The sequence below is a fragment of the Aethalodelphis obliquidens genome, unplaced genomic scaffold (assembly GCF_003676395.1).
Source record: "Aethalodelphis obliquidens isolate GAN/ISIS:26980383/991018 unplaced genomic scaffold, ASM367639v1 scaffold8, whole genome shotgun sequence".
In the NCBI taxonomy this organism is placed as follows: domain Eukaryota; kingdom Metazoa; phylum Chordata; class Mammalia; order Artiodactyla; family Delphinidae; genus Aethalodelphis; species Aethalodelphis obliquidens.
The window spans coordinates 15,313,366-15,339,571 of NW_020837952.1; the positions used below are offsets into that span (position 1 = coordinate 15,313,366).

The 26,206-nt window shown below is 40.4% G+C and overlaps 1 protein-coding gene and 1 long non-coding RNA gene across 5 annotated transcripts in view; both read right to left on the reverse strand.

Annotated features, from left to right (window-relative positions):
* GRIP1 (glutamate receptor interacting protein 1) overlaps positions 1-26,206 on the reverse strand; it is a 695,695-nt gene that overhangs the window by 488,780 nt on the left and 180,709 nt on the right. The window lies entirely within an intron of this gene.
* LOC113620711 (uncharacterized) lies at positions 939-24,971 on the reverse strand. Its single transcript, XR_003432887.1, has 4 exons — positions 20,540-24,971; positions 18,446-18,452; positions 8,648-8,654; positions 939-951 (listed from the first exon to the last, which is right to left on the reverse strand). It is a non-coding gene; the product is annotated as an uncharacterized LOC113620711 (long non-coding RNA).

Here is a 26,206-nt window from a genome sequence, read left to right on the forward strand (position 1 = left end):
GGGACGTGGGTTCGTGCCCAGGTCTGGGAGGATCCCACGTGCCGCTCCGCGGCTGGGCCCGTGAGCCATGGCCACTGGGCCTGCGCGTCCGGAGCCTGTGCTCCGCAACGGGAGAGGCCACAGCAGTGAGAGGCCCGCGTACCGCAAAAAAAAAAAAAAAAAGAAGTTAAGATGAATATGAATCGACTTTATATTATGTCCCAGAACCACTCTTAAAAATCTAAATCACTCAAATTGACTTTTTCTCCTTGGCATTTTCGTCTCTTCTTCAGATTGCAACCATTACCGGCTTTCCCATGGACGGAATACGAGATAACAAAGTCTATTGTTCTCTTCGGAAACATTTCATTTTCTTACAGAGAAAGGTGAAGGTAAAATGAACTGGTCAAGAGCCCGATTTTGAAAGTGTCTTGAGACTATCACCAGAAACGATTCACAATAAATTTCTTTCATAGTTGAGGTCATCTCTCTACATTTAAAATACAATCCTTGACTCTAAGGACACGTGGAGTTGAAGCAAATTTAAAAATGAACTAGTAGCATTTAGGGGTATATGAGGGAAGTAGTAACTGAAAGGGAGGAAAATCTCATCCCTGGCAAAAAAAGATCTAGTACTTTCGTGTTAATTCAGTATCTTTTTTCTTCGTGTTGGTTATAGAGAGATTTAGTGTATCAGAGCTATTGCTTCAAAGAATGAGATAAAGGTGCTCGTTGACAAATGATCACCATACCCATCATGACTGACCCTTTCTACCTCGTTTTCCTATCTATTACCCAATCCCTGTGAATTTGGGCAGGTATACATTTTTCCCTAACAATTTCTACTACAGCCTACACCACTTTGTCTGTTTGGGAATATGAGGTATATTTGGAATGTGCATTCATCGCTGATATCAGATAAATAAGCCAGAAGCAGAACAATTTTTGACTGGAGGACAGGAAATGCAACAACTTACCTGGAAGTAACAAAAGGAGGCTGAAAAGACTAAGATAAATATTCCCTGCATTTTCTGAAAAATACCAACGTTAGCCATCAAAGATGGCAACAGGCCAGTTAGTTCCTTTAGCCTCCTCTTATGACCCATGGTTTCCTCTCAGGAAGCAAGTTTCATTGTTGCCAAATACGTATGAGTCTGCTGTAAACCCTTATTCACATTTAACATTCATCTCTGCTTATAGATATGTTCAATACATGATTTAATAAAAGATGATACAAGAAGAAAAAAGGCTCTGAAACAATCTTCTCAGACTGAGCAACAATACTCCTACATACAGTAACAAAAAAATAGATGGAACTTCCTTATCTTGCTGAGATATCTAATTCTGTTCTCTGTGGGAGACTCATCAGCACATTCAGTTAACACAACCAGGCTCCTGTAAGTGCAGGTAATTACGACTATATGAACCCCTGAAAATGGTTTTGAAAAGATCAATGCCAACCTGGGCAATTCCTAAAACCAGTGCTCTGTGGGCAATGCAGGGCTCAGTCAGTGTCCTGAAAATGCTGATTTGCAAGTGGCACCTGGTTGGATTTGGGAGAGAATACTTGGTTCTTAGATCTCCTGAGCTCAGCATTAATATAATCCCACTCTATAACGAATTTTCCAGCTAAAGGTCTCCAATCGCCACCCATCTGCAGTCAGTCTCGACCTCCTCAGGATGGCAAGGCTGTATTAGATGGAGGAACTCACATGACCCGCACACAAGGTATAAGTGATCACCACCCCCATTTAGGAAGTCACTCTTCAGTGCTTAATTTACAAACTTTCCAAACTTGCTATTTCAGTGTAAGGTCCTCAGATCCTTGGTCTGGAAATCAACCCTTTCCTTCGCTCTCTATAACAGAGGTGATGAGGACAGATAATTTACTGGAAGAGCCTGGGCTTCTAGGATGCAGCTTACTCAAAACCACGGGCTTTGGAGCTTGGAAGAGCTGGGTTTATGCTTTTGCTCATCACTGACTGGCTGTGTGAGTGACTTTGCATGGTCTCCTCTTCTGGGACAGTAATTTCTCTCTCTCAGAGCTGTCACAAAGATTAAATGTGACTCTCAGCCCAATGCCTACCAAACACATGCTTGCCCTTAGTACATACCTCTCTTAGCACCGACATGGCTGAATTTCTTCTTTAAACACCCTCTCCATCCCCTGACTCTAAGCTCCCTGCTGGCTGGTATCCTGACTTGGCCATAGCTACACCCAGGCCCAGGTGCACTGCCTGACTTCCAGCAGGCTCTCAACATCTGCTTTACATTAACGGAAGAGGAGGCACTTAATAGTGCTTCTCCAACTTTAACATGCATATGAATTATCTGGGAATCTTGTTAAAAAGCATATTCTGATGCATTACATCTGGGGTGAGCCCCAAGACACTGCATTTCTGACAAGCACCCAGGAACACCCATGCTGCTGGGGTCAAAGGACCACACTTTGAGTAACTACATACTAGTTTCCTTTCCTTTCCTTCCTTTTTGGCCACCACAATATTCCATGAAGTGGCAACAGTGAGCTATTTGGGAGCAGCTCTTTGAGGGCTGTTACCCTCAGCCCAACCTCATCCTTTGCTCGACACAAACACAGAGGATGGGGACACCCAGGATAATACTCTATGGGGATTATTTACTGATATATCTCTACCCTATTAGGACAAGCTATTAAGTGAACTCCAGCGTTAATCATCAGAAAATAAAAAGCTCCTTAAGGAACCATGAACAGTTTCACTATAGCGCTATAGGGCAACACTATATAATAATGTGCTGGAATAAGGCACAAATTTACAAATCTCTGACATTTAATACCTTGTATTTCAAAGAACTGTCATTCGCTCCACCACAGTAATGTTAACAGAATGAGTATTTGTAAATATATAGGCCAGAAATGCACACAGTCGCATTTGCAAAAGGAAGCTGTCATTCAGTTACCACACAGTACCATCTGCTGGACGACTGCTGACATGCAGCGGAAAAAAATATGAAATAACCCCCTGGGAATAATAACATAAAGATTTCTGCGGCTTTTCAATGAGATTTATGCAAATTAAAGCAACTTCCTACTGTTCTGCACTTGTTTCTTGGAGAGAATATTGTACAGCATCTATGCTCTTTTGCTTAGAGAAGTAGAACAGTTTTATAGAGATATGTATATTGACGCAGGACTAAAGGCTGAACCCAGAAATCCCATACGGCCATGGAGAAGAAAGAACGGCTTCCTTCTTCCAAAGAAAACCTGGTTTTCTGGGTACCACTGGAGTTTACATGACTTAATCAACAAAATATTAGCGCACACCATCTTGCAGCACCCCAAGCAAGACACAGATAGAACAGTAGAAAATATAAATCCCCAACAGAGTTCACTCTGCACACAAGTACCTCTTGAGCCTTACAACTGGTCAAATTGTTTAGCACAAACGGTAAGAAAGGAATAAATGGGAAAGATGGGAGGCTTAGGTAAGACTTGCCTACTGACATCTTTCAAGAAGAGCGCAACTTGCTCTATCAGAGCAGTAATATAATTTTGAAGTTATTTAACGATTTCCTACCTGATATGAACTCAGTCTAGTTGCACGAGCCGATCACATAGGTCTTAGGCAGTCTTCCATTTTAAAGAATTAAGAAGATGGGTTGAACCGCACATATTAAAGAATGATTAGTGCTGTGAAATATCTACTTTGGGATGTTAGAAAAAATATATGTAACCAGGCCCTTTTAAGCAAATTTCTATAAAGGATCTCGAAGGGCATTATTGGCTTTCATTCAATGACCCTGAGAATGGCTCTACTGAGGTTTTCCAAAGATTTAGAAGTGGCAAGTATGAATAAAATATGGAACAATAAAGTATCTTATAGGTATTTTGGGGAACATTAAGTGAATTGCCTCAGGTCACAAAGTCCTAACAGTGAGAGGAAAAAAAGAAACTAGGACTCCCAGATCCTAGCTGAAAACACCTAAAGCACTTCCTCCTGTAGAATACTTCTTGGGGGACAATCCCATAATTAATTTAAACAGCTTTCGGGGCACATTAATCATGTATGCTATTTGAATACCAGGCCACTCCAAGAGGAGAAAATGGCTTCCTTGTCACTCATAAAGGGGACTGCTTTCTTCTGAGTGACACCAAATGGCTCCTGGAAGGAAACAGCAGCAATGCCACGAGTGCTGGGAGCTCACGTGGGGGGCAGATTTTTCATCCAGCTGTCTTGTCTCATCTTTTAGGATCTCTTCAGTAGCCGGGGGAAGTTGACCTTTCTTTCCAACTGTCAAGGCTCACCCCACCCCAGGCCTTCATCACCCTTAGCGGGATGATTCCCAACTGTACATTTTCATGAACTAAGCATCGCCTGAGGCCCCAGCTGTACTGGAAGGGAAACCGCACCCTGCATTCCATCTTTCCAAATGGTTAAGACAGCATTACTCTTCTCTGCCTGCATCCATACAGATTTCCAATATGCGGCAGTTTCGGGAATGTTGAACCAGAGTTTTGGGAACAAACTCTTACAGGGTAAAGATGATGAAAATTAAGACATGGAATACTATGGCACTGAGACTGAAATTCCAAAACAAAAGAAGCACATCTCAAGCTGGTCAGGAAAAGGATCCCTGATGGTAATATGGCATCTGGTAAAGCTCAGAAAAAGGAGAATGTTCTTTTAAGTGTTGAAGTCTAGACCCAAAATATGACTCTGCCCACTTGAACTGAAACTAGAGCTGACTAAAACTTTCTCTTCTCCTTCGTACTAGCCAAGTTAAATTACTTCCTGTTTCCTAGAGTGTATCTGCGTTTTCTAGCCCCACTGCAACTGTTCTGCCATTCATTCCCTCACTCACTTCTTCCTGCCCTCATGCACTGAACAAGTATTAAGGCCAGCTATGAGTCAGGCACTGTTCCAGGTGCTAAGTCTACAGCAGTGTCCAAGATAAACAAGTCCCTGGACTCGTGGAGCTCACTTCTAGTAGTGTGGGGCAGATAATAAGTAACAGCCCAATAAATATATACCAGGGATGAATTACTTAGGGAAGAAAGGGAAAGGAAAGGAAAGAGACAGTAATGAGGCTGGCGTGTTTCAGTCACCAGGGCAAGCGGTTCTGGTACGGTAACATCTGAACAGAGCTCTGGATGAAGCTAGGGAGAGAAAGGTGTAGTCACGTGGAGGAAGTGCATCCCAAGCAGAGGGAAAAGCACAAGACGAAGGGTTCCCTTGGCAAGTTCAAGTAACAGCTAGGAGACCACTGGTGCATGGCGGGAAGAAGGTGGAGAATGAAGGGAAAGGGCAGAAGATGCAGCAGGAAGGTTGTACAGGCAAGTGCTCCTCAAACATTCTGTGGTAAAGAACCACTGGTGTGTTTTTCACAGTCCACTGCAGATCAGTTCTTTTATAAAGTACAATTAAAATGTCACAGTAATATCTACTCTGAATCTGTCTCCTCACAGACCCACAGCTATTCTCAGATCAGCAGTGGGGGGGAGGAGAACACTGCACAGCACTGAGGGGGTTGGGAGGCCAGGGTCAGTGCTTTAAATTATATTCTGAGCAGTTGCACCACCACTCGAAGGTTCTGATCTGAGAGACCTCTGTTCCCTCCCATAGTGCCAAGTGGCAGGAGCGCACTCAGTTACAGGAAACATATCCACCACTTACGGAGAATACCTTCAGCCAGGAGCCCTCTCAGCACATGACGTTCATTTACTGACCTCATCTCATGGCTTCTCCTTCACCCCCACCAAAAGTAATCGCTTTCAATGAAAATTCTTCTCTTTTTTTTGGTCTACTCTTCACGGCATTCATCTACACGATATTATGATGTTTTGAATACATGCCACATTTCTCCAAGTAGTCTAAACTCTTAAATATCAGAGACTGTTTCATAAACCTTGTACTTATTATGTTAACCTGACACTCAATACATGCTCTTGAATTGAGCTCTAAACTAGACCTATAAAGATCAGTCATCAATAATATGATGTGACTATATAAAACAATCTTTTAAAGACCTGTTGACAGCATTTTGGAAAGTGCTGACGTTTTTCAAGCTCCCTGTAACTCTACAGATCAAATCCAGAAAATCGTTACCGGTTCAAAACTTTTGTAGTTCTAATCTCTTGTCTATGGCATATTTCTTGAAATACATGGCTCACTGGCTGGAACTTGTTACTATCTTAGTCCTATATAGATTCCTTTTCTAATGAAACGTGGTATAATGCAGTTTGACCCGTAGGGCTGAAGAATTTCAATGCTCCCTTAAAAAGTCAGTGACCAAGAAACAACATTGTTTGTATATGTCCCAGACCTACAGTTACTTTTCAAATTAGAAGTAATGATCTGCTATGTTAAATGTGTAAAGAAATTGAAAATTTAGCTTTCAATATTTTAGCTCAAAGAAGCATAGCAAGAAGATTATTGCTCTAAAATCCAATATGAAAAACTTTGTGGTGATTCTAACTTTATTTTTACTATGCCGAAACAGAGTCATCTGTACATTCTTGAGTGTTTGTGTCTTTGGAATGAGTCACAATTTGTGATGAAATTCCCGATTAAAAAAAGAAAACACCATTCCTGATCAGAGAATGTTATTATTTTTCTCAAAATTATAACTTTCTCCCTTACAAAAGATGAAAATCTTTTAAGAGTAGGAGGGCAGTTAAGAAGGATTGCCTAAACAGAGCAGCAGATCTTTGCCGTAGCTTTTCTGCATGGACAGAAATATCCTCATTTCTAGCTGCAAAGGGATCTTCTTAATTTGGTACATAGAGCTTTAAAAGGTCTTAGTCCTCTCGGGCTGCTATAACAAAATACCACAGACTGGATGGCTTATAAATAATATACATTTATTTCTCACTGTTGTGGAGGCTGCAAAGTCCAAGATCAAGGCACAGGCAGATCTGGTGTCTAATGAGAGCCTACTTCCTGGCTTACAGATGGCACCCTTATGCTGTGTCCTCACAAGGCAGAAGGGGTGAAGGATCTCTCTGGGGTCTCATTTATAAGGGCCCCAATCCCATTCATGAGGGTTCCACCCTCATGACATAATAACCTCCCAAAGTCCCCATCTCTCAACACCACCATCTTGGGGGTTAAGGATTTCGACACATGAATTTTGGGAAGATACATTCAATCTACAGTAGTCAGCAACACAGTCTATTCTCTCCTATATCTGTCCATCCACCCATCCACTCACCCATCCACCCATCCACTCACCCATCCATCCATCCATCCATCCACCCACCCACCCACCCATCCATCCATCCATCCACCCATCCATCCATCCATCCATCCACCCACCCACCCATCCATTTGCCAACCCATCCACTCACCCACATCTCTCTCTGTCAGTTGATCACTTGATCTCTCTTTCCTTTTTCTAACCTTCAGAGTGAAACAAATAATATTTTCTTCCCTATGATTCCAAGATTTAAAACAAAACCCTAGGCATATCTTTATGCTCATCTTTCTGTATTCCTGAACAATCAACTTTCTTCAGCAATTTTCCTACTGCCTTTTCCCCAACCCACTTTTCTCCTTTACCTAAATCTAATGTTTCTCTTCTATATGTAACTCTCCATTTCTTTCTGTCAACCCGCAGAAGCAAATTCAAATGAACACCATAGCTTTTGCGCAGGGGTCTTTGCAAAGCAAGAAAAGAACAAGGACCCAAGGCCTTCCTTTGCTGGGTCTTTTATCTGGAGCCCCTCCCCTCCTGGGGTTGTGACTTTACCGGCTGCCACCAACAGACTTCTCACTTGGTGGCTTTTGTGCCGGCACTTCACCCGGAGAAAACATATAAAATAACTTACAACCATATGAAAAAATCTATAAGAAATAAGGGGGAAACCTGCTCATAAATTATTTTAAAAAGAAAAGGCAGTTATTTCATATTGTGCATTAAAAACCGATGACCAAAATTTGACCTTCCGAGACAGACACTGGTGCCCCTTGACTGCAATGACTCAATACCAGAAAAGCTTGAAACGCTGAATTAGCATCATTGTTTTCATTATAAATTTAAACATACAAAGTTTAAGCATTTAGAGGTTATCTTTGGGCGGGGCTAGAGTAGGCAAAGGACACACAGGAGCTTTTAAATACACTTGTTACATAAAAAGTTGCTCAACATTGCTAACTATTAGAGAAATGCAAATCAAAACTACAATGAGGTATCACCTCACACCAGTCAGAATGGCCATCATCAAAAAGTTTACAAATAATAAATGCTGGAGAGGGTGTGGAGAAAAGGGAACCCTCTTGCACTGTTGGTGGGAATGTAAATTGGTGCAGCCACTATGGAGAAGAGTATAGAGGTTCCTCAAAAAACTAGAAATAGAACTACCATATGATCCTGCAATCCCACTCCTGGGCATATACCATGGAAAACCATAATTCAAAAAGATACATGTATCCCAATGTTCACAGCAGCACTATTTACAATAGCCAAGACATGGAAGCAACCTAAGTGTCCATCAACAGATGAAAGGATAAGGAAGATGTGGCATATATAATATATATACATATATATATATAATGGATTATTACTCAGCCATAAAAAAGAATGAAATAATGCCATTTGCAGCAACATGGATCGACCTAGACATTATCATATGAAGCGAAGTTAGATAGACAAAGACAAATATCATATATGGAATCTAAAAAACTGATACAAATAAACTTATTTGCAACAGAGAAATAGACTCACAGACATAGAAAACAAACTCACGATTACCAAAGGGGAAAGGGGGGAGGGATAAATTAGGAGTTTGGGATTAACAGATACACACCACTATGTATAAAATAGATAACCAACAAGGACCTACTTTATAGCACAGGGAACTATATTCAATATCTTGTAATAACCTATAATGGAAGAGAATGTACAAAAAGAATATATATGTGTATATATATCAATATGAATCACTTTGCTGTATGTCCGAAATTATCACAACATTGTAAATCAACTATATTTCAATAAAGTTTTTTTTAAAAAAATACTTGTGTTTGTTTCTTAAACTGGTTGGTGGATATGCAATGTTATTTTGTTTTTATACCTTATATATATATATATTATCTTGTCTATGTTCAATATATAATAAAAACAAAATTATTAAAGTCCATTCTTTGAAAAGAATTGATTTATAATGGTATCTCTTTAGAAAAGTATCTGTAGATACTTTTAAATAAAAAATAAATCTACCAGAATACCACATGTGGTGCTAAAGAACTTTATTCATGACAGAGATACTTCACAACTTTTTGTGGAGTTGTGAGATAATGAATTTAAGGCACCTAGTACATTGCTTTGTATATACAAGGTACTCAAATGAACCACCTTGAAGTCAAAAACAGATTGCTAAACAGGAAACAAAAATCTTCTGTAGGAAGACATGCAGAAAAGTTTGGTATTAAACTACACTAAGTTTTCAATTCCATAGGAAAAGAAAAATAGGATTCTTTATTTTAATACAAATATAGGAATCGTAAATAGGAAGTAGTGATTGGTAAAGGATGGGATAACAAAAAGTACCACAAAATTAATCTCGACATGTGGGCTATAGAAGGAAAACTGCTTAAAAATACATCACACGGTTCACTTAACTTAACCGAAGGAAAGCATATTTGTCTTGGTCTGTTCTGCCACCATAACAAAATACCACAGACTGGGTAGCTTATAAACAACAGAAATTTATTTCTCATAGTTCTGGAGACTAGACATCCAAGACCAGGGTGGCAGCATGGTCAGGGTCTGGTGAAGACCCTCTTCCAGGTTGCAGACTGCCAACTTCTCGGTGTGTCATCACATAGCGGAAGGGGCAAGGGAGCTCTCTAGGACTACTTGCGTAAGGGCACTAATCTCATTCATGAAAGTTACACCTTTCCTTACTTAAAGTCCCCACCTACTAATACCATCACCTTTGTGGGTTAGAATTTCAACATGTGAATTTGGAAGGATCACAAACATTCAGATGATAGCAATGGTAAATTATGGAATTAGTTAAAATTTTACATTAAACCTAACTTTTTAGAAGACAAGTGGGAGAATGTATGCTGTCAATCAGAATGACCAGGAAGGGACGGGGTGGGAGTCAGGGGGGTGGAATCTGGGCTGGTAAACAGTGAAGCAACAGAAGCCACAGAAGCTGAGACAGAGGAGGAGAGAGTTCCCTAAGAAATATAACCTAAGTGAGGAAGATGAACAGGTGGGGAGAGGACTCCCTGAAGCATTTTTTGGCAAGCATTTTATATGTCATCTTAATGAATCTTCTCAAAACTATGAAAAGCAGGTGTTATTATCCTGTCTGTACAGGTGAAGAAATCATACTTCTGTGAATTTAGAAAAATTACCCTAAAACACACAAAGTTACAGCAGGGATTTAAATCCAGATATATTTGACTCCAAATCTTATAATTTTATACCAGGCCACCTCAAGAAGAGAAAAGACTATAGAATATAAGTTGGGGTGGAGGGAAGAGAGGGCAATCATCTACCCCCAAAATGGTGAAATTAGAGAACACAGAAATTAAACAAAAATTTCATTTGAGTCCTTCCTTCAGCAGTTATTATGAGTATACTGCCTAGGTGTTCAGCAGATATTACGGAGATCTGAAAGCTAAAATCATCTTTTGAAGCAGAGAGGTCAAATTAATGTTCAGAATGTGTGATGTTCTGAGTCTAATTGACACACCAGACATAAATAAGTCACCAGGAGTGGTTGTAATACACTTTAGAGGTCTAAGGAACTTCAGGATGAAACAGTGACACACTGGGCCAAAATGTACAACTTGGCATTTACAAAATTATCCTTATGCGAGAAGTCTGGAAGCCTGTCAGCACGGTTCTAACACAGAATATGGGTTTCAGAGGTCTAGATCAGTAACTTGAACTTTCATGCATTACTGGCAGGCAAGTTCTACCAGCAAGATGCTTCAGACACACCATGGAAACTGCATCTCTCGTATACGTACATCTATTTCAACAGTATATTACAGTTATTTATGTACATATCTTACCACCCTTGACTAGGCTTTAAGCTGTTTAGCAAAGGTTGTCTTATTCAGGTTGTATGCCCTGACAGCCTGGCATACTGACCTGTACATAATAGATACTCAATATTTAATTAAATCAACCCCTCACCGCATCAGGAAGCACAACTGCTGGGTGGAAAGGCAACTGTGGTTTCTGTCAGGGGAGATACCATTTAGAATTATATTTAGAATTTAGATCTAGAATTCTTTAAGAGTTTGACATCAGTTTGTGGCCAAGGAGGACTCATTAGGCATACTTTTCCAACTAAATTGCATGGTAATTGGGAAAATGTTTTGCCAAGGGAAGAAAACTGGTTCAAAACTACAAACAAGAAGGAGGGAGAAATGTATAATTTCTCTAAACGAAAAGGAGTCAAAACAAAGAGTCTGTTGCAGCTGACCTTCATTAACCTTTTGTAAGATATAAGTCATCTAGCTGATAAGCCATGACGTGTTCCAGATAAGAAGTCAAGCTGATGAACATAAATGGCAAAGAAAATAAATGGCAGAGTTGAGCGGAATGAAGAGCGACAGACATGCACTGAAGACAAGTGCAAACTGAGGATTAAAATACAAAAGTATCATATAGGATGCTGGACTTGGAGATTCAGAGTCATTGGTAACAATTCTGGAAAGGCCCTAAGCTCAGGCGTTTTCTAAACATATAGACCAAAAACTTCCAAGTATTGTCAGGCAGAGTTTGGAAAAAACAAAGGGTGTTTTTTTCCCGTTGCATTAAATCCAGATTCTGGGATTGTGCCTGAAGAGAGACAAACACACCAAGTAAGAAAGGATCCACAGAGAGACACCTAGGCGGGATACTCGACCTACGCACTATTGACATTGTAGGTGGATCATTCTTTGTTGTTGGGAGGTGGGGTGCGGTCCACCATCCCTGACCTCTACCCACTGGATGCCAGCAGCACAGTACCAGTTGTGACCACCAAAAATATCTCCAGAAATGGCCAGATCCTCCCTGGGGAGCAAAACTATCTGATATAAGAACCACTGCTCTAAAGTGATCAACAGAGTCCCCAACGGGAGATGAAATCTGCTAAGTATGAGACAGAAATAAACATCCCATGAGAGAGTTGATGCAAATAGGCATATGGCTTGCTAAATTTCAGAACTACAGGTATAGCTGAAGGGAGGCACTTTTAAGTGCCTTTTAAATCACAGCAGGATTACTAAATAGGATGCAAACTTGTACATTTATTTTCACCTGAGGAAATGGACCAGGATTGACAAAAACAGGTTGGAGAAATGTTTGGCAAAGTCATGTGTGGACAGACCCCAAAGCTCTTCTTTTCATCTTAATCTCTTAGAGGGCAATGCTATTCCTCCACAAAACATTTCCTGGTGCAAAGAAAGAGAGAATATCAGTTTAGTCTAACATAAATGTTAGGCTGAAATTAGCTGATTTCTTCAGTTCTGATTTTTAAGTGTTCTATTTTGTTCATTCTGGGTCCCACCAAATGCATTTGGTCTAACTGCAGAAGTTATTTCTCATGTAAGGTTAGCCAATCTTGGGCATAGATATGGAGATGGAAAAGGGACAGTGATAGGGTTCATGCTTCTCATAGGCTCATTGACAAGTGCTTTCAGACTGGAAAGGTGGGTACTTGACCAACAGGATGTAAACTTTTCATAAATGCTAGGATTTATAGTCATGGCCTCATAAGTTGCCATTTCATGAAGAGCTACTCCACTTCCAAAGACTACACACCAATCTGGTGCCCTTGCCATTGTTGCTTTTTGATCGTGTTTACTGTGCTGAACTACTGCATTTCACTGAGATCCTTAACAGTAGAGCTTACACAACAGTGGAGAATGTAGGGTTTGTATTCAAAGCCTGGTTATTATCGTTTATGGTCTGTCTGATCTTGACCATAACACTTAACCTTCTGAGACTCATTTTTTCATGTGTAAAATAGAGGCATAATGACCAATCTCTCAGCACCGCTGTGATGATTAAACAAGGCAAAAGGTTGGAAAGCTACAACTGGAATCACTGCAGGAGGAGGAAGAAGGGTTTTCTGGGCAGCAGGGTCTGGAAGGCAGACTGTTCAAGGATGAGACAATGTTGCAGTTCTGTGCTCTTTTCTCCTTTTTCAAACAGGCCCACCTTATGAAAACCTGTGTTTTAGAACACTTTCTACTTTCCCCCCTAGTTAATATATAAACATTACATATTCCTGGCATCCACTCTGACAAGGGGGGAAAGAACCACCACCAAGATACCTTGTAAAATCCCTATTTATCAGTGCTTAAGAAAGCAGATCTAGAGTCAGACTACCTGGGTCCACATGCCAGCACTACCATTTACTAGCTACGTGGCCTCTTTTTGCCTCAGTTTTTTCATCTGTAAAATCGGATAATAACATTTCCTACCTCAGAGGGTTGTTATAAGGTTTTAAAAGAATTAATAACTATAAAGTACTTAAAAGAGTGCCTGGCATGTGGTAAAGACTCAGTAAGTGCTGGCACCATCACCATCATCATCATTTGTTCTCAGGACCACACGCTGCCAAGAGATAGGAGATGATGGGCAGGGAACCCCGTCCCCACCCTACAGTGTAAAGACTACAGCATTAAGCTTATTTATTTCATTGCTTCTGATCATATTTCCCCCTATCTCCACATCATGCCAGGTAGGGGTTTTGCTAAAAGAGACTTGAAAGTAAAATAAGATTGAGCGATGTGCTGGGGCAAGGGGTTTTTCTATGTACATTGGTATAAAATTTAAGCCTGCGGGTAGACCTGAACGCTCCATCAGCTGTCTCTAGTTTTGCTTTTTGGCACCATTGGAATAATGCAATCTTCTGTGCTGTGGGCAGCAAGACTTCTGTTTGTCTTCTTCTAATGCATCCCGTCTCATACGTAACGGCCATGTTTTCAAGCTGTCCAGCACCTTCCAAACACTCTCACTACGTTTGGGGAATTTGCAGCCTTATAGATCTGGCTTCATCAGGGCAGAATCCAGAAAAGTCAAGTTCCCAGACTCTCTTGCAGCTAGGAAACAGGCACTTGGACAAGGTTTTGCCAGCCAGTCCATGCTCCTGACTCTTTGGTTTGGAAACAAGCAACTTGAGGGGACAAGCTTTGGGAGGAGGTCATTTTGCTGGCTTTGGTGGCAGCAGAGGCATCCAACAATCATGGGCAGCCAGCCGAGAGGTTCCCCCTGGTGCTCAGTGGGCAGCAGAAGCACCTGCAGTTTATTCATCAGACCAGTTCTGATGCATGGTTTTACGATAGTTCCTGTAAGTTTAAACTCAACTGTTCTTATATGTTTAGACTCCAGCCCTCCCTACAGTTCTGCTACCTAATAGCCTTGTCCTTTTCTGGTTAACCAGCCCAAGTTGGTTTGTGTTGCTTCCCATTAAAAATCTTGACTGAAAGAGCTACATCTACTATGAAAGGGAATATAGGCATCAACCCATACCAGGAATATATATAAAACACCTAGTGTTTTAAAATGGTGGTTGATATAATTATGCCTACCATAAATGTGCAAATTTCTTCTCCAACTTTTTCAACAAATACTTCTACAGAGAACGAAAGACTTTGTCCAGGCCTTCACAGTTGACTATAATGCTTTGTCGTTATGATGTTGAGTTTACCTTATCAATGATCTTTCTAGTTGGAATTACCTGGAGACCCCGTTTCATTGTTCATCTCTGCTGCCTGGGCTGATATGACTCAAAGACTAGGACCACTGTTTGGAGCACCTAGAGATGCCTGGGCTTCCTCACAACATGGCTGCCTCAGGGTAATCAGACTTGTTACTTGTCAGCTCAAGTATTCCAATGAACGAGGGGGAAGGTGTACTGACTTTTATGACCCATCTTGGAAGCCACACAGTGTTAACTCCAGCATACCCTATTGGCCAAAGCAGTCACAAGCCTGCCCAGAATCAAGAGGAGGGAAATTAGATTCATAAGGAAATGGCAAAATCATGCTGTGCAAGAGTGTGTGGAATGAGAGGTGTTTTGCATCCATCTTTGGAAAATGAAATCTGACACAGTGATGCTGGCAAAATGGATTTAGAACCCAAATGTTAATTCTAAAGATGTCTAGGAGTCGTAGTCAGACATTTAGACTGCTGGGGTACTTCGAGGCTTGATATTATTATAATACTTTATATCTGGTATAGCTCCTAAAAAGATAAGCTGACTTTCTCAATTTTGCTTTCTATTTTTCATCCATCAGTACATAATTTGACTATGGACTACCCTTCTAGAAGAAATCTAGTGACTACTTACATTCTGAATACTAACATCTCTCAGTAATAGTCAAATTAATATATAGTCTGTGTTTCTTCCAGCTTAGCATAAGCTCCTAGTACTATGATTCCTCTGCAAAATCGTTAAAGATCTCTTGAAAAATCTTGTGTTTGCTTTCAGAGCAATGTCATGAATATAAAATTCTTTTGATGGTAAAAGGGTTTTTGTGATGCTCGTGTATTTCCCCTAGCTTTACAGATGGAAGATGGTGTTGATAACAGCATGATAATTTATATCATACTCATTGAGCAGATCATTGCAGGTGAGTTTCCCACTGAAAAATTCAATTACATTTCTCTACATTCTAACGCCACTGCTAAAAGATGCCCTTAAGTCTTTCCTGACTCCCTTCGAGGCAAAAACGATTCTGCTAGGAAAAGTCGCTTAAGATTCTTGAAGGACATTTCTTCTCATGGGCATGTGATCTGGGGGAGATATAGGCTATTTCAAGATATACGCTCATCAGTTATTTTCTTGGCAAATTTAAAAGTTTTGACTGTTAACTAGCACAAATTATTTGCAAAGGTAACAACTAGCAAACAGGTTAACTAGCAAACAGGTTAACTAGCACAAATTATTTGCAAAGGTAACAACTGAGGGCTATTACTCTTAAGGTACCAAACCTCTCCTGAAGAAAATATACCCAGCATCTTTTTTAATGGAATGTACATTTGTCCCTCAAGGCCAGGGCTTGGGTCTTAGCCACAGATACCCAGTTCATTTACATAGTGTTTGTTCAACTAATGTCTGTTGACAAGAATTTTATGATTACACATTGCTTTCATGAATATACAGTTCATGTACTACAATGCTAGCTCTTTTATATTTGGCGAGGAATCTAAAGTTTTAAACTTTTGATGGCTGACATTCCATGAGATGGTCATTAGATTTACATTCTAAGATATATTACACTTCCTGCATACATACCTTGCTTGTACGCTAAAGTCAAATCCATCAGAATTGGTAATAAGACGCATGAGGACAGGAACCATGTCTATCTTACATATTCCCTGCACCTTGCATAGTAGTGCTTCATACAGAGTAGGTGTTCAATAAACATTTGTAAAATGATGCAATTATTGATTGAATAAATGAAAGAAAAAGGCATACTTGGGTCTTAGGTCACCTTGTCTTATTCATTCATTATCCCATGAACCCACCTCAAAATAAAGTTGGTAATATCCACATAGTTATAAAATGGGGCCTCAGCTTCTTAAGAAAATAACTGGCTCACATCCTGGACTGGCATCACAAGAAAGGATTAAATTTCCACAAGCAAACTATGTAAATTGAGCTAGATTTCCAAGAATGATTCTTGATTGGACCGAACAATTGGAAGTGTGCATGTATGTGCCCCTGTTAAGTGAACAGGAAGTGATCAGGATATAGTTAGCTAGCTGCAAAATTCCATTTCCATGCAAGCTCCTCTGTGAGTGCCAGGGCTCACCCACTCCACAGGCTGCTTTACAAACACTACACATAAACCATAAAAATAAAACCCTGGCATCGGTGCTATTTAGTAATCAAATTCCACACACACCCAGAATTTTGCTAGTACGTACATTTTGATAATGAGGTTGTCTTAAAGGCTGTTGAGAGGTAGTGGAAGACTTCATTGCTTAACCAAAGTCTGCCAATTACCCCTTAACTTTCCTATTTTCCTAGGATCAATCATCCATCATATTGTGGTGTTTTAACTGGTTACAAATTAAACAGGAAAAGTAATAAGAAAAGAAAACTAATTTTCCTAGACTACCCTAATCCTGCCAAGCATAAAAATGCACTTAACTGAGAAAACTGCTGAGAGATTAATATAGAATTTGTGTGCTACTGAAGAAATCATTATAGCAGCTAAGTTCTGGGAATACAGCCTCTACAAAAGTGAAGGGAAATACCTTTTTCAAAAATAGTGGTGTGATAAAATTTACATATTTATTCTCTACCAATGTAAACAGGATTTTATTACTACAACTTCATTTAAAGTCATGTATTCAAATCTCCAGTGTGTCAGTGAAGAAAAAATTTCAAGGGCTAGGCAATTTAAATTACAGTATTAGCTAAAAGGAAACGGATGAGCATTTAACTTAAAGAAATCTGTAAGACTGATAAGGATCCAACTGAAATAAAAACTAGGCTCGGCGATCTAGCTGCTTAAAGAAAAAAATGTCTAGTTAAGTTAGAAAAAAATCAAGGATAAAAATTTTTTTTTATCTCAAGTACAATTCTTTTTCATTGTCACCGTTGTCGTCGTCATCATCATCATCATCATCACCATCATCATGGCCATCCTTTACCAAATGTTTACTCGATAGCAAGCATTTATACACACTTTCTACCAATCCTCAAAACAACTCTATGAGTTAGCTTCTATTATTACCTATGGTTTACTATTTAAGAAACTGAGGCTCAAACAGGTTAACTAGCACAAATTATTTGCCTAAAACCTGTAAGTGGCAAGTTAAAATTCTAGGCAGTCCAATTTCAAATTTTCTCGTAATTATCATCTGTCTAGATATTTCTGACGATAGGTCTGATGGGCAGAGTAGCTACAGACAGAGCAAAGCTGTCAAGCAGCTCATGAGCCTCATAGAACTTAACTAGTTATGTGACTAGTCTCAGGTAACTGAAAGTTTTTGGTTCTCAAAGTCCTTTAGAAAAAGTCCTTTAGAAGGTGGTAGAACTAGACTAGAGATTTGAAACTGGGTGGCACGAGCTGATAGAGAGCAATCTGGACATTTACAGGGAGGTGGCATCACAATGACTGTGGACCAGTCTTGTGGGCATGTGGGAGGCAAGGGTCAGTCACAGAAATTGTAAAGAGTGGAACAATTCCACTAGAGGAAAACTGTCCTGTGTTCTGCACGATTTTCCAAATGTTCTACCAGACATTCAGCTATTCAATAAACCCTTTTTATAACTATCTAAGCCTACACAGTAACTCCTTTTCCACATGCAAACACAAAGTATTTTTTGTTTCGTGTTATTTTAATACACCCTGATTTCTCCAGGCATGCAGCTGTAGTCTATATGTACGTGTGGGTGACTGTGTATGGATGAGTGAAGGTGCTTCACTTTGAATAGTTTTTAAATTATAGTTCACTATTTGGGAAAATCATACCACTGACATAAAACATACAGTGTTTGAGTTGCCAATACAACACACCTTTATCCAAAGGCATTTATGGCTGTTGCATTCATGATAATTCTATGTACAGGTGCATCTGACTACTTCATATGTTTCCAGAAGAGTCATGCTCAAACATTTATATATCGATACTGATGCATGTATATGTACATGTATAATTTTTATTATAAACATACTTTTATATATATATTCTAAATTTTGATTTTATTTATATGTAAATTATATACACATACAATTTTATATACATATATTTAATTTTATTATATATTATTTTATTTTTCCTGGCTATTTCAGTCAGGCTGTTATATTGATTTTTAAAACTATGTGTTTGTTGATTAAATTGTTGGTGAAATTTATTTTAAGCCAGTAAGGCACTGTTACTAAATATTTGTCAAAAAAGAGTGCACTGGGCTTCCCTGGTGGCGCAGTGGTTGAGAGTCCGCCTGCCCATGCAGGGGAAACGGGTTCGTGCCCCGGTCTGGGAAGATCCCACATGCCGCGGAACGGCTGGGCCCGTGAGCCATGGCCGCTGAGCCTGCGCGTCCAGAGCCTGTGCTCCTCAACGGGAGAGGCCACGTCAGTGAGAGGCCTGCGTACCGCAAAAAAAAAAAAAAAGAGTGCACTAGTTCTGAGAAGATAAAGAAATTCTGGACTAGGAGTATCTAAGGTCTCACCCAGCTTTAACATTCTACTCCATCCTATTAAATAAAGCCATAGCCAGAGATTTTTCTCTACAAAAGTAGCTACAGCGAAAATCAAAGGTAAATTACACACTCCCTCTTACTTAGCATAACTGCTCTCAGAATACAGACATATTTCTGGAAATTCCCTAATTTGCACATTTTTTATGATGGGAAGTGCCTTTCCTAGTCTGTGAAGCAGAAAATGACATTCTACATACACCCGCACTTGTTCATTCTTCCCTTTTAACCCACACATAAAACTTAGCTGGCAGAAAGTCAGCTGGATTAGAAAAGTGAGACTATGCTGACAAATTAATTTTAAATGAAAAAATATAACAAATTAAGTGAAAGGAATAGCAATAGGAACAATGTACAGCAAATGAGAGAAACAATGTGGACTTAAAGTAATTTGATTACTTTGCACCGTGGGCCGACATCATGGAAATATTCAGGGAATTACAACGAAGTATCATCATTTTAACCAAAGAAGAGCTTAAAGTTTCCTCAGTGCTTTGCCATCTAAAAGGGTCACTTTGTCAAACAATCGTTAAGCAAGAGTTCAGAACTCTTTTCTGAGGGGTATGATGGCCTTTCTGAAGGCCCTCCTCACACGCAGGTTCATTGATTAAACAAGATAGGCTGAGCCCTCACTGAGAAGAGCAGCAGAGCACTGTGCTGGGTGCTATGCAGCGTGACGGGAATGCAGGGATTCCTACCCTCCACACTCCTGCAGGACACACACAGATAAATAAATCTGAAACAAGGAAGACCATGAAGCAAGTTGTAAGAGAGCAACAAAGCGCTGAAGTAGCCTCGGAGAAGGGGAGGTTCATTTCAACTGGGGGAATCTGAGAAGGCTTCTTGGAGGAGGCAGGATTTGAACTGAGCTTGAGGAAGAAGAAAAGCTCTGGTAAGCAGACATGAGTAGGAGAGGGAGGTAGCCCAGACACAGGCAACAGCTTGAACCAAGGCCTGGGAGAGAAGAAGATGCAGAGCAAATTGGAATGATGGTGTTAGGGTGGGAAGCAACACTGCAGAGGGCCAAAATAAATACAAATTTGAAATCCAGGTTGAGGAGTTGGGGCAGTATTCTGTATATTCAACACACATTAAACAAATATTACAGAGCAGCTACTATGTTTTAGGCAGTAGGGATATAGCAGGAAACAAGGCAGACAAAATTCCTGACTTCATGGAGCTTACTTAATTAACTGTAGAAATACACAAAAAGATAAATAAGAACAAATACATAGTATGTCACAGGGTAAAAAGTATTGTGGAGAAAAAGGAAGAAAGGAAAATGAATGGGGGTGTTGCCATTTTAGAATGCCCTGGGAAGGCTTCACTGAGATAGTGGCATTTGAATAATGGCTTATAGGAGATGAGAATATATGTAATAGGGATTCAACAGTAGATTGTGACCACTACACACCTATGGGAATGGCCAAAATCCAGAACACTGACAACACCAAATGCTGATGAGGCTGTGGAGCAACAGGAACTCTCATTACTGGAGGGAATGGAAAATAATACAGTCACTTTGGAAGACAGTTTGATAGTTTCTTACAAAACTAAACATATTCTTAACCATCCAATCCAGCAATTGCATTCCTTGGTATTTACCCAAAGGAAAACTTATCTGTGTCCACACAAACACCTGCACATGGATGTTTACAGAGCAGCATTACTCATAATTGCCCAAACTTGGAAGTGACCAAGATGTCCTTTAGTAAGTGAGTGAATAAACTGATACATTAGATAAGGGCATATTACTCAGCGCTAAAAGAAAATGAGCTATTAATCTATAAAAAGGCATGGAGAGACCTCAAATGCATATTACTAAGTGAAAGAAGTCAATTGGGAAATGCTACATATTGTAGCCTTTGATTCCAACCATATGACATTTTGGAAAAGGCAAAACAATGGAGACAATAAAAAGATCAGTGGTTTCTGATGGGCACAGGGGAAGAGAGGTGAATAGCAAGAGTACAAAGGATTTCCAGGGCAGTGAAAATACTCTATATGATATTATAATGATGAACATATGCCATTATACATTTGTCTAAACCTACAGAATGTAAAACAGCAAGAGTGAACTCTAAGGTAAACTATCTATGGACTTTGAGAGATTGTGATGTTCAATGGAGGTTCATCCTTGGTTAAAAAAAAAAAAAGGATCATTTTGGTGAGTAATGTTAATAATGGGAGAAGCTATACTTGGGAACAGGGGGTATATGGGAACTCTTTCTACTTCCCTCTCAATTCTGTTGTAAATTAAAACTGCCCTGAAAACACCAAGTCTAGAAAGAGAGAGAGAGAGGAAGGAGGGAAGGAAGGAAGAAAGCTGAATGATTTACAGAAACGGATTTGTGTTTTGGGATGATAACTCTAGAAATAATATGAATTACTGATTTGAGGGATGCATTGGGGGGGCAGGTAACTAGAGGACAATGCATTGCACACCATACTGCATTCATAATTCTTAGCTACACAGTCAATGTGTAAAAATATACATACAAATGATAAACACCAAATTTGGGTCAGTAGTTATCTCTGGGATGGAGGAAGGGAGAGGAAAACAAAAGGAGGGAAAAGTTGATATAGGAAAGGGTTCTGAGGTAGCTTTTATTGTCTTTGTTGATTTCTTTCTTAAGCTGGTAGTGGCTGCATGGGTGTGTGTTATATCAGCCTCTATTCCTACTTGCATGTTTGAAATAGTTCACAAAAATTGAAAAGAAAATTGTAAAAGTAGAAGCTAGAAGTCATTAAAATAACTCATATATAATTACCATTTACTATGTACTAGGCAGTAAGGGCTACACAGGAACGACCTCAATTGATTCACAGAACAGTCTTATGGAAGGGCTGTGATTATTATCTTTCATTTAAAGGGAACAAGACATAAATGAGACACAGAGACTAGGAAATTTGGACACAGCTAGCAAACTAAGACACAGGGCTCTAAAGCGGGGTAGCAAAAAGACAATACATGAAACCACTGAACCAAACTGCCTCCCCCAAAATAAATAAAAGCTTGAGCTGAAGAAAACTTGTCAGTGAAGGAGGGTTGACAAAGATAGCAATAGAGTTAAGAGTCCCTCTCAAAGCAGAATGGACTGATTGGCAACTGGTTACAACATTCACTCATTCATTCCTTTTTTTCATTGCTCAATTTTCAATGCCCATTTGTTGACGCTTATGTACCAGGCACTACTCTAGATGCAGCAATATAAGACTAGATAACACAGTTTACAGGCAGTTGGAATATGGTGTGATTAGTGCTATGATAAAGATATGCGCAGAGGTTCTGGGAACCTGTGGGAGGCGTATCTAAAACCCAGACCTCAGAGCTGCATTCAGATGAGCAAGAGTGAAACCAATTCAGCAAAGGTTGAGGTGTCTGTTCACAGTAGGTGGAGGTGTTTACAGCAAGGTTTACTTGAAGAAATGCAGATGGTAAATACTGTAGTGGAGACAAAAGGGAGTGTGAGTATTTGGAAAAGATGCAGCTGGAGCAGTAAGCAGAAGCCAGCTCGTGAAGAGCAAAGAGGAGGTGGTTAGCCATGCAAAGTTAGGAAGGAGTGAAGGATGGATGTAATTAAGAGCAAATGAGGGTGCAAGGGAGGCAGCAGATGAAGCCTGAGAACCTCACACTTTCTAGAGCTGTGACCGGTAAGATCATCCGCTAAGAGGAAGGGAGGTGGGGGTGGGTAAAAGCTTTGTCTTACAGAAGGTCAGAAATAGCCATGTTAATTACACCGACGGGAAATTAAACAGGGGATCCAAAATAAATGCGTCATGACAAAACTGAGGACGCAGTGAAGGTAAAGTGCCTTGACGCTGAGTTCATCGGTCAGCACACACATCGATCATCACCACCGTCGGGAGATCCTGATCTATTCTCAACCACTTGGGAATGGAAACCAGAGAGCCTGCAGCGATAACCCGGGATAAAGAAAGACACTCAGCGTGGGCATGATGGATTCCTGAGCTAATTTTTAAATTATTTATAAGGGTGCAATGGTTAGCAGCAATAAGGAACGTAGACTCAATCGCTTCCAAATCCCAGTTTATAATGTAATTGGAATAGAGCAAAAGCAACCAGTTGATAGTAGCCAAGGATTGGCCAAATGAATCCCAAAAGAATGCTGAACTGATTAACTGACCTGTACCACCCCATAGGCAGACTCTTAAAAATTAAGTAGACTTTTGTTAATGTTTCTCAAGGTTCATTTCATATGTGTTCCCTACAGACAGCATATCCAAGTAAGTGGTGAGATGAATGGGGAAATCTCTAGATCTTGCCTGTGGCCCAACATTAGTAAAAGTCAGGTTTTCAAGCAGAATTTGTTACTCTTCTGTGCTTTTCCTTTCCTGAAAATTACAGGGGTCTCAATTGAGTAGGAAAAGGAGGACTAAAGGGAGTTTTCACTTCTTTTCCCTTCCCTTATTAACTCCTCAGATATTGTTACAAATGGGCTCTCTAATGAATAGTACATAGAGTTAAAGAAAAAGGCCCCGATGGACAGAAAAAAAGAGAGAAAGAGGAGAAGAAGCTTCTGGGTATGGCGGGCAGGGGGCGACAGTGTAGAACTTCCTTTTTTTTGGACACTAACACCAGAGGTGAGTTTTAAGCCTTAGTCTGTGAAGATGTGATCTGGGGTTCACCAGGGAAGTAAAGGGTAAAAGACTTAAAGCGTGGCTGCAGAAGCTGAAGCTGCTAATTGGCTCTAATGATCTGAATGCAAATTAATAAATCTCTGTGCTAAAAATTACACGCATCTATAACTGTGACTTTAATAACTTAAGAGCTCTATTTAACCCGTTATTCACACTCTTTCCTTCGTGGGACCCGGTAGGGATGGAGAACTTTCGTTTTACTCCCTTCCCTGCACGGTGCATCACAGCACTATTGAGCTTTACAGCTTTGGAAGCTCTTGTTGAAAGGATCTAAGGATTGCAGGCATGAAACCCCAGGATATTTTTACAAATGAGGGGGAAACGGTCAAGCACAAAGCTGTGGAAGGCTGAACAGCTTGAAAATTCCCAGCCAAGTTGTCTACTCGAGAACCCTTGGGCCCAGCCAGAAAAAACTTTGACATTGCAGTGTGTGGCCACGGGCTGTTAGAAATAAAACGGTCGTACTGCATTTTCTTCCACAAAGGGTGGAGTCGTTGATGAACTGAGATAATTGATAGGAAAAGGCCTGAGCAGGCCTGGTTCATAGCAGGCACTTAAAATCTTGTCCTTTCATCCGTTCATCCACTCAGTCGGTCAGAGAGGCAGCATCTAATTCCTACTTCTAGTTCCTATTATTTCCCTTTTCCTTGTCCTCCTCTCTGTCGTTTTCTCTTTCCTGTGCACTTGCTCCGTTTCTTCCTCCCCTCGTCCCTCCCTCCTCGTCTTACACCCTCCATCTCATGCAGAGGCACCATTTTGCTCTGCTGGGGGCACATGGAAAGAACAGGTATTGAAACTCATCATGAAACACTCACCAGAGACCTAAGCCTTGGGCCCTATTCTGCTGCACCACCACCCACCCCCCCCACCCCGTGTAAATACAGTCCGCCATCACTGAAGGGACCACAACTTTATCAACGTAGATGTTCGAGCACCTGAGTCAACACAAGGCTAATATGAAATGAGAATGGGAACTACGTCTGGAAAGCTGGCAAGAGTGTACACGGGACGGAAATCTCCAAGATCGCCAGATAAAAACTGGGTGCAAACTATATTGTACCTGGGATCTGACAAGGGTGGTACAGGAGAAAAAAGCAAGGACTGTAAGAGGAGCCGGTAGACCTGAACCAAAACCCATTTTAGGCCATCAAAATTTAGGCTGCCCAACTTCTCTGTGCCTCAGTTTCCTTCTCTGTAAAATCGGGGTATTGTAAGAATGAAATCGGTCAATACATCTCAAGCCTAGAGAATAGTGTCAGGAATGTTATTTATTACATGCCAAATAAGGTATTAACTACTGTGACCACCATCATCATCATTTTATCTCAGGATAAGTCCAGAATGCACATTATAATCATTAATATTACTTATAATAATAATAGGATTCTGCTTATTTCATATTTTGCTTTTTACTTTCAAAAGTACCTTCCTCACGTTCCCATTTTGTGGACTGGGAAGGTTATTATCTCTACTTCACAGACAAGGAATCTGAGCTGCTTTGAATACTCGCTCTCCTCTGCCATTTTCTGCAGAGTTCATACCTATAGAACTCCTGGATTCTGGCTCCAGAAATGGGGGAGACAAACACATGAGCATGGTAAGAAACCAAAACTGGGAGGAAGGAAGGGTCTTTCCCTCTCACCCCTCACGTCCCATTAAACACCAAGTTATGTGTATTCTACCCCCTCTGTTTCATTCATTTCTATTCACCCCACTGCATCCTCATGCCCCAGCCTCTATCATCTCTCACTGGGATAACTGAAACTACAACTTGATGTTCATCCTGTCTCTCTGGTCTCTGCCCCTCCCAGCCATTCTCCACAGAAAACTCCATCAAGTCCCTCTCCTTCAGGGGCTTCCCTTATTGCCCCTGACAGACTCCTCCAGTCACGGTCCCAGTGCATCAGTGCATCCCCTCCTCCCCTTCAGAGCTCTTTGCACCCTACTCGGTTTCATTGCTGGCTTTTGTCTCCACATTAGATTAGAAATTCCTTGAGGCGCATGGACCGTGTCTTTTCATCTTCATTTTCCCACGACCCATCAAAATACCCAACCCATGGTAAATGTTCAGCAAATGTATGTTCAGCAAACAAACTGAAACTCTATAATACAAATAAGGGGGGACGGGGGTACACCCCTGACCATGTTTACATAGTATTGCATCAGTGGACACATTCATGGAAAACTGCCTCCTTTGAGTAAAAACTGAATCTGATTTCCAACCTTGGGGAAAGGACCTTGGAAAGGACCCCAAAGTCTTCCTTTACTGTCTCAGTGATTGAAAGCTCCCCACCAAGAGGGCTTACAGTCAGGGTAAACATATGTCCTAGTCTGCACAGAAGAGCTCTGATTTATAACTGTTATCCCAGTAAAAATAGCAACAGTGTCCCATTTCACTCTCAAAGATGT